This window comes from Physeter macrocephalus, chromosome 11 (assembly GCF_002837175.3).
Source record: "Physeter macrocephalus isolate SW-GA chromosome 11, ASM283717v5, whole genome shotgun sequence".
NCBI classification, from domain to species: domain Eukaryota; kingdom Metazoa; phylum Chordata; class Mammalia; order Artiodactyla; family Physeteridae; genus Physeter; species Physeter macrocephalus.
In genome coordinates, this window is record NC_041224.1 from 8,419,103 (window position 1) to 8,433,080 (window position 13,978).

The 13,978-nt window shown below is 45.7% G+C and overlaps 1 protein-coding gene across 13 annotated transcripts in view; it reads right to left on the reverse strand.

Annotated features, from left to right (window-relative positions):
* ARHGAP12 (Rho GTPase activating protein 12) overlaps positions 1 to 5,128 on the reverse strand; it is a 120,982-nt gene extending 115,854 nt beyond the window's left edge. For 7 of the 13 annotated variants that reach the window (XM_028496497.2, XM_028496493.2, XM_028496494.2 and 4 more), the window contains exon 1: positions 5,055 to 5,126. The gene's annotated coding sequence lies outside the window, so the exon portion shown is untranslated. Of the gene's footprint in view, positions 1 to 5,054 lie in introns of all 13 variants that reach the window. The other 6 variants (XM_055087724.1, XM_055087722.1, XM_055087720.1 and 3 more) reach the window with 3 other exon arrangements.
* Positions 5,129 to 13,978: the final 8,850 nt, after the last annotated feature.

Below are 13,978 nucleotides of genomic sequence, written 5' to 3' on the forward strand. Positions count from 1 at the left end.
GGCCGCAGAGCAACTTTATATATATTTAGAATGGCTTTACATACATATAAAGGATATTCTGTAGGGTAAGGATACAAGCAACTGGAATTCTCATTCACTGCTGGTGGTAATGCAGAGTGGTACAGCTACTTTGGAAAGCATTTGGGCAGTTTCTTATAAAGTTTAACATACGATCTCGCAATTCCTCTTCTAGGTATTTACCCAAGAAAAATGAAACCATAAATCCTTGAAAAGGCCTTACATGAACATCCATAACAGCTTTATTCATAACAGCCAGAAATTGGAAATGACCCAGAGGCCTATCAACTGGTGAATGCCGAAACTAACTGTGATACACTAATCTGTAAAATAGGAAACAATACAAACTTTCAGAAGATCCCTGAGAAAATGGGTAGAGAAAACATGAAAAAGTACTTAGTAAATTATAAACCGTGATAAAAAGCATCACATTAATCACAGTTTACTCAAGGAAGCCAAATGGAGACAAAAGCATATATACATATAGTATGTAGCCTTTCATGTCTGGCTTGTTTCACCTAGAACAATGCTTCTGAGATTCATTCATGTCTTTGTATGTATCTGCAGTTCACCCCATTTTATTGTTGAGTGTTTTATTTTACTGTATGGATATTTTAACTCAAAACTGATTTTTTTTAAAACAAACCAGCAACATACAGCAAAATACAGGTAATTTTCAACTAACTTTAAAGATATCACTCTAACTTGTAAATGTATTCTGAATTCTCCTGTGGTAAAGGAACAGAGAACTCAGGGTCGGAGGACTGAAATTTAAATCAGGATTTGCCATGTATTAGCTCTCAGGCCCTCAGCACCTGAACTATCTGTAAAACAAAAGAAACAACACAAACCTCAAAAGATCCTTGTGAAAATGGTAAGAGAAAAAAGTACTCTGTAAACTACAAGGCATGATACAGAACATCCACATTAATCAATGCTTACTCAAAGAAGCAAAACTTGTAGAGAAGGAAAACACTCCCAAATGAACTGATTGCTTTTAAATTAGTCCCTCCTGACACGTCCCTGTTTCTGCCTCTTGCTACCAAAGACAAGTCACCTAACCTCTCGGAGCCTCAGTATTTCTTCCATTTGTGAAAAGGAACTAACTAATGGTACATATCACATACTGGGAGAGTTAAATGAGTAAATATGTGTAAAGTACTTGGTGTAATCCCTAGCACATGCTAAGTGTTTTATAAGTTTTAGCTCTTATTACAAAAATACTATTATTGGGACTTCCCTGGAGGTCCGGTGGTTAGGACTCTGTGCTTCCACTGCAGGGGGCCTGGGTTCGATCCCTCATCAGGGAACTAGGATCCCCGAAGCCATGAGGCGTGCCCCCCCCCCCACAAAAAAATACCATTATTACCCTACGAGACCTAACAGTAGCCTCCATCCTGCCCACCCAAGCTGCAGTAGTGCAGGTCATATTAGCGATCTAGATCACTGCTTCTCACTTTTAGTGAAAGATGGCATCACCTGGAGAGCTTCTTTAAAAAAAAAACATTCTTTTAGATGAGCTTTAGATTTACAGAATTACTGCAAAGATAGTAAAGTTCCCATATACCCTGTACACCGTTTCCCCTACTACAAACATCTTACATTAGTATGGTACATTCGTCATATTCAATGAACAAATACTGATACCTAATAATGTCCATATTCCTTAGTTTTTCCCCAGTGAACTTTTTCTGTTCTGGGATCCCATCCAAAACATCACATATACATTTTGTAGTCATATGCTGCAAGTTACTGCAACTCCAGATATTCTAATGAGAGTAGGTTTGAGGGGGAGCCCTAAAATGTACATTTCTAACAAGTTCCCAAGGGTTGCTGATAGGGCCAATCTGAACACACACTTAGAACAGCACTGATCTGGATTCTAGACTCCAGAACCATGCTGTTCAACACAGCAGGCAAATGTGGTTACTGAGCATGTGAAGTATGGCTAATCTAAACTGAGACGTGCTGGAAGTGTCAAATACATATGGGATTTTGAAGTTGTCATGTAGACAAAAATGATAATAAAATTTATTTCGTGGTTTCTTTTTCACTTTACCTATCATGTGAGTACTAAAAACTTGAGAATTACACAGGTGACTGGCATTACATTTCTATTGGACAGCAGTAGTCTGAAGCCCGGGCAGCATCGGTATCGTCTGGGGCTTGTTAGAAGTTCAGGTAATTCCCATGCCCACAGAAATCTGAGGAGGACTAGATTATCAACAGGGGAAGGGTGCTTAGAGACATCAGTGTCTGGCAGTTCAGTTCAAATGAAAAGCTGCTCAACTGCAAACTGAAACTGCAAAATATTAAGTCAATATGATAAGAAAATGGCTGAATCACTGCAAAGCCATCCACAGATGAGGATGTGGCACAATTAGAACAGTTAACAATTGAAGAAAAGAAAACACAAAGATAGTGGCCCAATGGGTTCCTCAAAAGAGAATGATTTGAAAAGCATGATTTGAAGCACAATGATGCTATGTGGTACCATCCTGCCTTTTCACATCTGATTCATTCTACAAAGCAGTGCGTATTTGCAATTACGACTAAAATTGTTAAATATAAGATAAAATAAACGTTTAATTTCACTTTTCTCTCCCACTATTATAAAACTCTAATGCCCATTTTAGGCAGATTTGCCTTTAGCTGCTTTTTCCTAGTACCAATTTTCTCAGATAAGCAAAAATCAGTACTACCACTTAGTAATTTTACACATCACCACATTCACTGTTTGAATTAATTTAAACTGTTTATTACCCTTTTGTGCTCAGAAATGTCAATTGCATTACTTAAAGAACTTACATTCGTAAAACCCATTTTCTGTCAACCTATTAAAAAAAACCACTCAGCAGATATTTTCTAATTAATGAAAGAAAAGCCAAATGACTGACTACAAATAATACGCTGTTTTTCTGCAGTATACACATATTTTCACTTGTGCCTCACAACTAGTGCAGTAATTTGAAAAATCTAAAGGTATATAAAATATTGACTATATATGGACAACTATTCTATAGAGGGCATCATATTAAGAATCAATGAGGGACTTCCCTGGTGGTGCAGGGGTTAAGAATCCGCCTGCCAATGCAGGGGACACGGGTTCAAGCCCTGGTCCGGGAAGATCCCACATGCTGCGGAGCAACTAAGCCCGTGCGCCAAAACTACTGAGCCCACGAGCCACAACTACTGGGCCTGCGAGCCACAACTACTGAAGCCCGTGCGCCACAACTACTGAGCCTGCACTCTAGAGCCCGCGAGCCACAACTACTGAAGCCCGCGCGCCTAGAGCCCGTGCTCCGCAACAAGAGAAGCCACCGCAATGAGGAGCCCGCGCACCGCAACGAAGAGTAGCCCCCGCTCGCCGCAACTAAAGAAAGCCCGCGCGCAGCAATGAAGACCCAACGCAGACAAAAATTAATTAATTAATTAATTAATTTTAAAAAAAGAATCAATGAGTTAGCAATCTTCTCCAACGTCTGTCGTTAATCAAGTATAAATAGAAACCTATCAGCCAGTACTGGGGCATGCACACGTAATCTGGTACCTTAGACTGTATTTAACTCATTTTTCCCCAGAGAGAGAGCCCCCCACCCCCAGAGCTACTACCTGCAACCACGGGTCACACGTACATGCCCAGCTTCTCTGGCTCTTCGGGGTGCCCCACTCAGGGTCAAGTCTTCAGAGCCCGGCTCACTACTCTGGGCTCCCAAATCCCTGCTGTGAAACATTTCCAAGGCATTTTTAAAACAGAGAGAAAATACTGGAGCCAGCAGCCAGACTGTCTCCTGGGACCAAAAGATAGACAAAGAGGCCCCATCCTGTAACGCACCCTCCTGCGGATCAGGAAAGAACACTGGATATGGACCAACATACACCTCCAGGCCTCCGTTTCCCAGCGTTTAAGTGGGAAAGAGGCGTGGCTAGGAGCTGGACATTTGTTTTAACCACCTTTCACTGTAACATTCAAGAGTCTTTCAAGATCTCGCCTTCAGACTCGGGCGGCAGAATCTGCACCCGTGCGACTCCTCATTCAAAGCTTGTTCCTGTCTACTTCACCTCCCCTTAGGAGCATGTGAGTAACTGCTCAATAGTCTACCTCCTCGCGTCACGATTAACCATAAGGCAACACGAGTGTTAACAGGCTCTACCGACAACACACACTCTACTTGGAAAGACATCAGAACTTTCATAAAGCCACGCTCTGAACATTTTTGTTTTCGCCTTCGCAAGTGCATTGAAAACTGCGGCTGCAGTCAGAAGGAAAACATCACACGCCTCGAGAACGCCAAGAGGCCGTGCCCTTCTCAGGGCTGATGACCCTGGGGCCTTTTCGTCTCAAAGGGTCTGCGGTACCTTCAGCCGCAACACGTCAAAGACAGTCATGCTTAGAAGACAACCCACCACCCCCGACAGCGCACAGCATTCTTTAAACTCAAGGACCCGGAGGAGATTCCTCGCAGAAGGGGCTGGAAAGGAGCAAGAGCCCACCGAGCAGGGGCGGGGCACCTCTGAGGGCTGCAGGGCCCCGCGTGCCCAGTGCTGAGGTCAACAGCCCTCGAGGGGAGGCCCCGGTCGGCTCCCGGGGGAGGGAGGTTGCAGCCCCGGCAGCGCTGGCGGAGCGGGCACGGCGGCGGCGGGAGGCCAGAAGGAGGGCGGCACCGCCGGCCTTTTACACACGCACACGCACACGCACACACACACAACCCAACACCCTCCTTCCTGGGGGCGGGGCGGGGCGGCGGGCACTGCCCTCTCACAGGAAGTCAGGATACCCGGGGGGCAGAGGAGCCGCAACTTCCAGCCATTTAAACCCCATCGCCCCCGTCGGCCGACCGGCCGGCAGCGGCCCCCGGCCCCGCGCCCGCCCCGCGCCCCGACCCCGCCGGCCGCACCCACGGCCGCACCTCTCGCACCCCGGCGCCGCCGCGCGCCCGCACACGCCTCTCCCGGCCCCGCAGCCCCGGCCCCGGGCGCCTTTGTGCAGCGCCGCCCCGACCTGCCCTCCGCCCGCGGCCCGCTCCCCCCCTCACCGAGGGCCCGGCGGCCTCGCGGGGGGCGGCTCCCTCCTGGCCCGGCTCGGCGGCAGCGGCGGCGGCGGCGGCGGCGGCGGGGCGCCCAGGCGAGCCCGAAGGGCGCTCACTCGGCGGCGGCCGCGGCCGGCGCGTCCCCGCAGGCTGCCCTCCCGGGGAGACAGAGTTCCAAGGCACGTCGGAGCGCGCCGGCGCGGGGGCGGGGCGGGGCGCGGCCACGTGACGGGGGCGGGGCGCGGCCACGTGATGGCCCGGCGGGCGCGGAGGGGACCGGCGGCCCGGAGCCTGGAGAGGGAGGGGAGGCCGAGGGAGGGGCGCAGCGGGCGCGCGGAGCTCCTGGCGGAGGGGGCGGCGGCGCCTTGTAAACGCGTAGTGGGAGACGCCGAGGAAGCGCTCGTGGGGAAAACGTGGGACGGGCGCGCGGGAGACGGCCCGAGCGCGGCGTGGCGGAAGTGGGGCCCAGGAAAGGAGGGCCTTCCCCGTCCCTCGGCCCGCTCGGAGCGCTGCCGGCGTCGGTCAGCCGTTCCCGCGCCAGGAAATCCCGCGGGGAGGCCCGGGAAAAGTCCGCACGCGACCTCAGCGGGACGGAACGCAACTCTGGAGGCCCAGATCCCTGACCCGGTCCTTGCGAAGCTGTCCTTCGCCGGGACCACCCGGGCAGAGTGCGGGGCCAGCGCGCACACTCCGCGGGCGGCGCCAGGGCAGCCTGACCGCTCACCCCGCGCCCCGCCGTCCACCGGCCTGCAGTGTGCAGGCCCCGGGGGGGCCACGGTGTCATTGCCCGAAGTCACCCCAGCTTGTAGCGCTTGAAGGATGGCAGCACAGACTCCGGAAGTCAGAGGCGTGAAAAGGTTTCCCGTGGGGATCCGGGGGCGGGAGTTGTGCTGGCCTGAGAATCGAGAGAGACCTGGCTTCAGCCATTGTCACTTCAGCCTTCTCGCTTCAGCTGTCAAAGGAGCATGTTGACAAGTCCGAAGGCTCCTTCTTAACTCTGAGACTCACCGACTGAGAAAACTAACTGATCTGTATTAGGACCGCAGAAACCATTCATTAGTAACCAGTTGTTGATCGTATCTATTATGGCTGGGGTGAAATTTTAATAATACAAGAAAAAAGGCCAGGCTGTGATTCAAGAGCCACTCTCTGGAACTGGCTCTTTTCTGTTCTTCACCTCATGCTTGAAGATGCCATTGGATCTGGATCTAATGGGGGTCTAAAGTTGAACTATATTCTCCTTTTAGAAAGAAAAGATACATAAGCCTGAGACCATACTATCTCTGCCGATACACTCGATACCTCCTTTGCTTGGCATCAACGGTCTTTTCTGTCTCCCTCAATTTCTAACAATTTCTGCCCTTGTTCAGCAGACACAGTATTGCTGCTGTATGATTCTGACACTGTTTTCCATAAAATCCCTTGTGATCTCTTTGTAGAACCAAAACAGGGACAGACAGCAATAAGGAAACGGTACCCTGATGGGAATGTGCTGATAACCTTATCTTCCCTACGCCCCAAGGCTGAGTTGGGCACCCTTGGTTTCAGCTAGAGATAGAACTAAACAGTTTGCACATCCCCGCTGATCTGCCTGTAACCCCGCTTCCTATTTCACAACCTAATCTCAGATGCTACCACAATGCCCACAGCATGCTGATCACTACCAACAGCAGACGGCGTCAGATAAAAAGAGCTCTTGCCCAAGTGTGTTGTTTAAAAGGACCTGATGGAAAGCTGTGAAATCGTATGCAGCATTGCCTCTAGTTAGTTTTTAAATCACACCGGTAGCGTACGTCTGGCGCCAGGGCTCAGGATCGCAACGGATCACTTTCAGGATATTGACATTTAACTCGCTTCTTAAGAAGTAGCCCAGAGTTCCAAGATGTAAGCTCCACAAAGGCAGAGATTTGAGTCTGATTTGTTTAGATACGTGTGTCCGAAAGCCTAAAAGCACTTGGCATGCGGTAGATGCGCAATTATTTCTGTTGAATGTATTTTTGAGTGAAAATGTACTCTGTAAATTGCCAAATAAACTTGTCTTGCTTTCTTCCTTATTCTTTGATAGGTAACCCACTTTTCACTGTGCATTTCTGAATGAAATGAAAAAAACATAAAATTATATCTGGCATCACTGCTTTGGCTAAAATATAGAGAAACAGGAATTTGGCAGCATCTATCAAAATTACAAATGCACGCCTACTCTGAACCTCCAGTTTCACCTCTAGGGATCTAGCCCACAGATGTAGTTCCACACATGAGAAATGATAAGGTATTTCTTATCCTTCACTGAGAGTAGCAAATGATTGGGAACAACCTAAATATATCCATCAGCAAGAAACTAGTTGAATTATGATATATCCATCCATTTGAACACTATGTAGCTGTTACCATGTTTTAATATTAAGCTCTCCAGGATTTTTCTGTTCAATGAAAAAAGCAGAAAAATGGAACAGAATAATGTATTGGCTTGTATATGCATTAAACTGAGACAAAGTAACTGTTGAGGTATATGGGAAATCTGTGGATGGAAGGCATAGGGAGGACTTTTCACTGTATTCGTATTTAAACTTTTTGATATTCAAACCGTGAGAAGGACTTATCTATTCAAACAAATTAAAATGTTTAATTTAAAAATTTTCCAGGGGCTTCCCTGGTGGCGCAGTGGTTGAGAGTCCACCTGCCAATGCAGGGGACACGGGTTCGTGCCAAGGCATAGGGAGGACTTTTCACTGTATTCGTATTTAAACTTTTTGATATTCAAACCGTGAGAAGGACTTATCTATTCAAACAAATTAAAATGTTTAATTTAAAAATTTTCCAGGGGCTTCCCTGGTGGCGCAGTGGTTGAGAGTCCACCTGCCAATGCAGGGGACACGGGTTCGTGCCCCGGTCCGGGAGGATCCCACATGCCGTGGAGCGGCTGGGCCCGTGAGCCACGGCCGCTGAGCCTGCGCGTCCGGAGCCTGTGCTCCGCAACGGGAGAGGCCGCAGCAGTGAGAGGCCCGCGTACCGAAAAAAAAAAAAAAAAATTTAAAAATTTTCCAGTATCTTTGTTATTAAAACATTCAGGCTTCATCTATTTTATCAAAGTTTCCCTGGTTAGAATAAGAATATCAGGTAAATTATTACACATACCAGGTAAACTTTTTTTAAAATTGAGTTATTTTCATTGTTCAAATATCTGTTCTTTACTATACTAATTTAAGATCCAGTCACTATATTCAGTTTGAGGCTTAGTATACATCGTATCAAATATAGGTACATTTTCAAGAGTACTTTATTTTTCTTAAAGTGGGGACTTAAGTTTTAATGACTTGGACCCTCTGTCTTAAACAATAAAATTAGAATTGTATGGACCACTTGTTCATCTCCTAATTAGGTCGAGAAAAAACACCGAAGGCACGTGTTTCTGTGTGTATCTGTTCACTCACCCACTTTGTAATGTCAACTGCCTCCTGTTCCCACAGGTCACAGAGATGAAAAATAAAGTTAAAAAAAGAAAGTTTAACTCCATGGAAACTTTAAAAAAATAATTCATTATTTAAGCCACTTTAAATGCATGAACAACCTTTAATATTTGCCACAGCTAGACAGTAGTGCAATGTTTCAATGTGAAACATAGCTAAGATAGAAATAATTTTTTTTTTTTTTTTTTTTTTTGGCTGCGTCAGGTCTTCGCTGCTGTGCACGGGATTTCTCTAGTTGCAGCGAGCGGGGGCTACTCTTCATTGTGGTGCACGGGCTTCTCATTGCAGTGGCTTCTCTTGTTATGGAGCACGGGCTCTAGGCGCGCGGGCTTCAGTAATTGTGGCACGCGGGCTCAGTAGTTGTGGCTCGTGGGCTTCAGTAGTTGTGGCGCACGGGGTTAGTTGCTCCGCGGCATGTGGGATCTTCCCGGACCAGGGCTCGAAACCGTGTCCCCTGCATTGGCAGGCGGATTCTTAACCACTGCGCCACCAGGGAAGTCCCAATATTTCTTGATTTAAAAATAAAACTACTTCCCTAACTTTGGGAACAAGGGAAGGATATCTGCTTTCACCACTTCCAGTCAACATTGTTCTGGTGGTTCTAGCAAGTGGTGATAAGTAAATTTGCAGATAAAACTTTATGTAAATTTATGTAATTTGGTACAGTAGATAAAACATCCAAACAAATCACTTTACTAAAATCCATATGATTGGTATATCAGGGCAGCTGGGAGGATTAAATGAGATAAAACAGCCCTTGTGGTGCCACCTGACATTTGGCAGGTGGTCAGTAAATGATAAAACTGAAGTTCTGTAGAGTTTTTTCAACTCTTAGTAAAAGAGTAATTTGTTATAAAGTCGTGGAAGACACACCTTTACAGATTTACGCAGGAGATGAAAGTATACCTCTTTCTTAATTTGGGTTCCTCCAGAAGCTGACCTTGAGGCAGAGACTAAAGTGCAGGATTATTTGGGAGGTGATGGAAGCACCAGTATCAGGAGTGAGGAAGTGAGATAGGGAAGAAGGCAATTGATCCAGGGTGCCGAATCCAGCCTGCAGGCAGTTGGAGGTTAATCCCACTAGGGAAATTCTGGGAGCTGGAAAGAATAACCTCTCTTTCATTTTCAAATAAAACTGAGCAGCCCTAAGCTCAAATACATGCTTGATTTTGTGGGATTTTCAAAACATATGTGCACATGGAGCTGGCCATCATAATCGTATTTTCCTGAAGATCCTGGATGTACCCTCCAGCCCCACAAGAGCAGGAGCCTTGGCCACTTTTAGTTGAGCCTGTGACATTTACATTGCTTGCAGCCTTTGTACTTCCAATTCACCCTTATAATCGTGTATGATATTTGTTTGAGGACCTACTGTATAGCACAGGGAACTCTACTCAATACTCTGGAATAACCTATATGGGAAAAGAATCTGAAAAAGAATCGATATAGGTATATGTATAACTGAATCACTTTGCTGTACACCTGAAACTAACACAACATTCTTTTTTTTCTTTTTTTTTTGGCTGCGTTGGGTCTTCGTTGCTGCGAGCGGGGGCTACTCTTCGTTGCGGTCCGCGGGCTTCTCATTGCAGTGGCTTCTCTTGTTGCAGAGCATGGGCTCTAGGCACGTGGGTTTCAGTAGTTGCAGCACGCGGGATCAGTAGTTGTGGCTCCCGGGCTCTAGAGCGCAGGCTCAGTAGTTGTGGCGCACGGGCTTAGTTGCTCCGCGGCATGTGGGATCCTCCCGGACCAGGGATCGAACCCGTGTCCCCTGCACTGGCAGGCGGATTCTTAACCACTGCGCCACCAGGGAAGTCCTAAGACAACATTCTAAATCAACTTACTCCAATATAAAATAAAAATTTTTTAAAAAGAACTATCAAGAAAAGAAGAATGTTTTTGTGCAATCAGAATTATATTTAAAATATTAGAATATTAAAAGGCACATTATCATCTTTATTGCTACATAAAGTATAACCGTTTTGTTTCCCAGCATCAATCCAAATGTGATGATATGACTACAAAACTATAAGTCAGATCAACTACAAGTCAGATATCTTGGCAATATAGACTATCCAAATAGCTGAGAACCAAAAAATAAGAAAAAAAAAATGGTGAGTTGGCGCTAAGGTGGAACAGAGTTCATGCACAAAACTTCTACTTGATCCAAAATTCTGAGTTCAACAGGCTGGTTATTCTCCAACCCAATCACCATTCCCAGATGCATTCTCCACCCTTCTCCGCCCTGCTTTATGTCCTGGAGGCTAATCCCTTGGAATTGCATCACAACCAGGCTCCCTTGCCCCGTGGCTCTTGGCTGGAAGGCACTGACACAGGATAGAGGGTGGAAAGAAAGAAAGGTCAGGGCATTCATTCCTCTCTACTCCCTGCCTCGAAGGTTCTGGTGGAAAGGTAGCTGCTCGCCTCCACAAATGCAGTTCCCTTAGGAAGACTTTCTGCCATGGTTCCTGCTCTCTCCAGGCTCTGGAACACTGGTCTTTCCTCCTCCACCTAGAGTCCCAGGCCCAGGAAGGGCTCCTGGCTGTACTAATGTCTGCAGGCCTCACCACCCACTTATCAGTCCCCTTATCCCTGCCCCCACCTCTGGGAATAGTTCCATAGTTGAATCTGCTTCCATTAAATTCATTTAGCTGGACCTTTTCCTGATAGGACTCTGGCTGATACATTTGGTTTTTTCCTAACCAGGAACAGTTTAGAAATATCTCAGGCCTGGGAGTTCCCTGGTGGCCTAGTGGTTAGGATTCTGGGCTTTCACTCCTGGGTTCAGTTCCTGGTCAGGGGACTGGGATCCCTCAAGCTGTGCGGGACAGCCAAAAACAAACAAAAACAAATATAACAGGCCTTTGGTAATATGTTGTGCCACTGAAATGAGAAGGTTTCCAAAGAATACTTAAGTGAAAATAATAATAATAATAACCAACATCCTGAGGGCAAGTGAAATGAAAGGAGAAAACACTATATAAAAAGCAGGGGAATAAAAACAGCGACTAGTGCTCAAGCTGTTTGGAGAACATTTAGTAAAGGCTTTTCGAGAACCCTCGAGGTCACTGATCTTTCTATGATGATCATTTGGAGGACGCTAAGTGCTCCTGAGTAGCTGAAGCTTCACAGCAATTCTCCCAAAAGATATCGTAAACTCCCCAAAGGGAGGTTTTTAAAATAAAAATACAGGTTCACTTGGAACCTCTACAGCTGCTTCTCTGCTCTCAGGAATGGCTCTAATTATCAGAATGGAGGAAGGAGAGGGACAGAGCTTCTTCCTACCGAAAACACAGTCTCAGGGCTTCCCTGGTGGTCCGGTGGTCTGGTGGTTAAGAATCCGCCTTCCAGGTAAGCTGTGACGAAGTGAGAGAGTGGCAGGGACATATATGCACTACCAAATGTAACTTAGATAGCTAGTGGGAAGCTGCCGGGATAGGGAGGGTGGGAGACGCAAGAGGGAAGAGATATGGGAACATATGTATATGTATAACTGATTCACTTTGTTGTAAAGGAGAAACTAACACACTATTGTAAAACAGTTATACTCCAATAAAGATGTTAAAAAAATAAAATAAAATAAAATATAATAAAATAAAAAAAAAAGAATCCGCCTTCCAATGCAGGGGACACGGGTTCGAGCCCTGGTCGGGGAACTAAGATCCCACATGCTGCGGAGCAACTAAGCCTGCGCGCCACAACTAGAGAGAAGTCCACGGCCGCAGCAAGGACCCGATGCAGCCAAATAAATAAGTAAATGTTAAAAACAAAAGACAAAAAACCCCCACAAAAGCACATCTCCACCAGCAGGTCCTTACATGTAACGATTTACATCAGCTCTGGCACAGGTAAATCCCATTACCACAAGATGCCAGCTAATGCTCTCGGTATTCAGATTTGTTTTCTCAAATTTCAGTTTCTATAACTTTAAGAAAATTGATTACACTTTTCATTTTTATTTCTACTCAGATACTACTCATTTTAATTTCCAAAAATACAATAAGCACCATCATATGTCAATCACCATTCACTAGAAGGAATACATTTTAAGTAAAGAGATGAGTTGTATCCTAATACAGCTAGTTAAGAAAAAGGACATTACCAATTCTTTAGATCAACTCTGCCTAGTTATTGAAGCACTTGCAATGATTTAATTATTGAGGTTTTGAAAGGGAAAAAAAAATTCAACTTCCAGGGAACACTGCACTACATCTGTTGATATTATCATGACAGCATTTAGGTAGCTGTCATGGTAACCAGAATTTAATCTTCCATTAGTGTCTTGAAACACCCAGGCGCCCCAGGGAGCAAGGGGATGATTCAGCGGGTGGCACGCTCCTGTCCTTGTGAGTCAGGAAAATACCAAAGCCCTCACTCAGCGTTGTACAGGCACCCTTATATGAGACATAAAATGCAGCCACTGTGTGATCTGTGACACTTTACACAAGAGCAAGGTGTTGGCTTCATTACGTATTCCTGTAAAGTGTATTTTAATTGATTCTGAAGCAAATTTTCACATTGTGCCAATGGGCAGATTTTACTTTTCTTTTTGTCTTTTAGGCAAACATATATATATTTTTTAATAACATGCTGCAGTTGTGTTTTCTGTAGTTGTTTGTTTGTTTTTGGCTGTGCCTCCCAGCTTGCAGGATCTTAGTTCCCCTACCAGGGATTGAATCCGGGCCTCAGCAGTGAAAGCGCCGAGTCCTAACCACTGGACCTCCAGGGAATTCCTTTTTTTTTTTTTATTAACATATTTACAACATATTCTTCATTTTCATCTTTTGGGTGCAAGGTCAATAAGAGAGTGAAACAGCTTTTTGCTGCCTTACCAGCTTTGTTTGAAAGCAAGAGACAAGATTGAAACTAATGGCTTAAATGAGGTATTTTTTGTCTTCATTTCCTGGTATAACATCAAAGAATCTAAAATGGTCAGGACTACCAAACTCAAATCCAGAGTCTTGGTAAAGCCGCCATGCTCTGCGTAGTATTCTGCAAGGTCTATGAGATGAGAGTGAACCATCTAATGGATCCACATTGTGCAAAATTCAAAAGATTTATTTTAACAAAAGCAATAAAAATAGGCAAATAATATGGTTACTTTGAAAAATCACCAGAAAAGTTCTTGCCACGTAGGACTTTCTCACCATTTTTTTCAGTTTGATTGACACGTTCATACTATTGCACGTGTGTGTATGCCTGCACAGACCAAGAGAGGAGAGAATTTTGTATAACTAAATATATATTGGACTTCCCCGGTGGTCCAGTGGTTAAGAATCCACCTTCCAATGCAGGGGATGCGGGTTCGAGCCCTGGTCGGGGAACTAACGTCCCACATGCCACGGGGTGTCGAAGCCCACACACCACAACTGCTGAGCCCACGTGCCGCAACTAGAGAGAAGCCCACGCGCCACAATGAAGAGCCTGCGCAGACAAATATAAATAAATTTATATATATTAAAA